Source organism: Mandrillus leucophaeus, unplaced genomic scaffold (genome assembly GCF_000951045.1).
Source record: "Mandrillus leucophaeus isolate KB7577 unplaced genomic scaffold, Mleu.le_1.0 Scaffold303, whole genome shotgun sequence".
NCBI classification, from domain to species: Eukaryota; Metazoa; Chordata; class Mammalia; order Primates; family Cercopithecidae; genus Mandrillus; species Mandrillus leucophaeus.
In genome coordinates, this window is record NW_012103177.1 from 593,429 (window position 1) to 596,088 (window position 2,660).

Genomic DNA, 2,660 nt, shown 5'->3' on the forward strand with positions numbered 1-2,660 from the left:
ATACAAATAGAATTGGATAGAGATATTTCTGCTAATAGTTGACATTTAACAATAAAAGGTGAGAGTATTTTGACTCAAATTTTATTTCCTTAAATGATATATCTGACTTTTAACTAAAATGTGAATTTCATGTTGCTGAAATTTCAGATGTTATAAATGAGAAGTAAAAGATTAGACAGAGAATAAATCTGGTGGTGAGATCAGTTTTGAATCAATAGCATCATGGCAAAATAAGAATAAGGATGTAAACAGACTGTTTTTATCTTGAATTTCTTCGTCTGACTATCCTTACATTTAATGTTCTGTCCTGTATTATGAGAAGCTGAAAAGGAAAAAAAACATTTACTTTCTTAATATTTTTAAAAATTGTGTCTCATTTTTATTAAAATGCATCCAGCCTATTAAAATTTTAATAGCAACATCAGCTATTATGTGAATACTTACCGTTCACATTTCTCAAATAGGCAAATTTGTTCAATTCTTAGATAAACAAAAACAAGGAGTATTTGCTTTGAAGTTAGTATTCAAAATTGGCCAATTTCAAAAGAAATATTAAAATGCTTTGTTGATTTGAATTATTTATGTTCTGGAAAATAACCCGCTATTACTATATAAAATAATTGTTTTCAAAATTCTCCTCTATTGTATGTAAGTGGCCCCAAATCTAGTCATTTTAAAACATTGGCATTATGTATATTTTCTTTATACCTGGTGACTGTATTAAGTTTGCACTGATTTATTGTGGTTACCTGTATTGTGCCTGGATAAAAATTTTTAAAATGCTAGTACCTTAGCATTTTTATTTTCTTCACAAAATTAAGACATGTTATAAGAATTAATCATTATTTGAATTCAGCTAATGTGAAGTAATAGTTCATAAAGAAGCCATTACTCTTCCTATGGTAATAACAAAAATGTGTTTTTCTTTTCTAAATAACCATTTCAATGACAGTACTTATCTGCATAAGTGGGTGAGCTCATATTTAAACAAAGGAGTCATAATTAAGAGAGTCTTAACCCTGAATCCTTATCTTTTTGAAACGTTCTTCTATTTTGATCTTGAATGTCCAGATAATTATGCATTGGAGAGTGTCAGAGGAACAAATCAGAAAAATAAATATGTATTTAACCAATATTTAGGCATGTCACATGAGAGGTCCAGGTTTGGAATGGGGTAGTATGAGAATATAAGCAGTAATGTCATCTTTACTATGGACTTAAGGTGAGTAAATAATATTTTAGAGTGACACAAAATAGGAATAATTATTCAATTAGAGTCTTATATTTTGCCAAAAGTCCACACTAAAAGTGACATTTCTGCTTATATTCTTTCCCTCTCCCACTCCAAAATTTTCCTCATTTTTTGTATATGGCCCTATTTTCTACCTAACAGGCTAAACAAGAAATTTGAAAAATGACTTAGTTTGCCTTTGTCCTTCACTCACTACATTGAGTAGATGACCAAATACTACTGATTCCGTCTTTAGAAAGCTCTTCATCTTTCCTCTCTGTATGAACTCCATATAAAACTGAAATCTTTATTTTTCTAGAGGGTAACTATTATATCAACAGTTATATTAATAACTGTAGCTTTGCTCTATTCAAATGCTTATCACTAACTTTTCTCTGATTTATCTTTCTAAAATAGAAAATGTTTTCTTACATTTTCCTTGCTTAAAATATTGCTATGGTGCTCAAGACTTTGTAACAGGGCAATAATTCATGAGTTTGCTTGGCTTTGCTCCTCAATGTTATTTCTCTCCAGTTCTTTTTTATCCTTATTACTAAAGTATTCACTCTGGCTATATTCAATAATTTACAGTTTCTCACATACTCCTTTGCTTGACAGAAATGACTTCTCCAAATGCCCTCCAACACAGACTAACTCCTACAAATCCTTTGAGACTTTGCTCATGTGCTGCTAGGAGATTAGGTAGAAGGTCTTGCTAAATTCCCCAATATATTGTATGTCAAGGACTACTTCATTTATTGCAGCTAAAATGGGAAACAAAAAGGTTATGGTTCTTGACTTTATGTTAGAGTCTAGTGATGAGAGACAGAAAAAAGAAACAAGCAAAAATAAAACAACCACACATTTTGTTTAACACTTTACAGGAAACAAACAAAAAACTAAGAATTAATGAGAGTGAATGTGTAGATGGGAGATCTCCTTTGGATAGGATGGTCAGAAAGAGGTGACATTTTAGCTGATACCTAAAAGACAAGGAGCAGCACAGATCTGCCTTGAGTCTTGTTAGCATTTGATAGCTTCCTCCACTCACCCTAAGCTTCTGAGATCTCCAATCTCTACCACACGGAATAATCTTAGAAATGTCTAGAATAGAAAGTGTTTACACTGAATTAATTTATTTCGGAGACCCATGACTATGTTGCTTATTGTTTCTTACATCTTTTTTCCCCATTCAGCATATAGTCTGAAGAATGGCATAGCATCATTTTTATAAGCCTTTCACAAGCTAGCTAGCATTTCACACACTGTCTTCCTCCAGCATTGGGTAGTGTGCAGAAACAATTCCCATTCTAGCTTTGTGATTTTTCTCTAATTTGCATTTAAGATTCTTATAAATTACATCCATACTTTCAGATTACTTAAGTCTCATTTGAATAAGTGTGTAGCATTCCAAAAGCCATCATCAAGA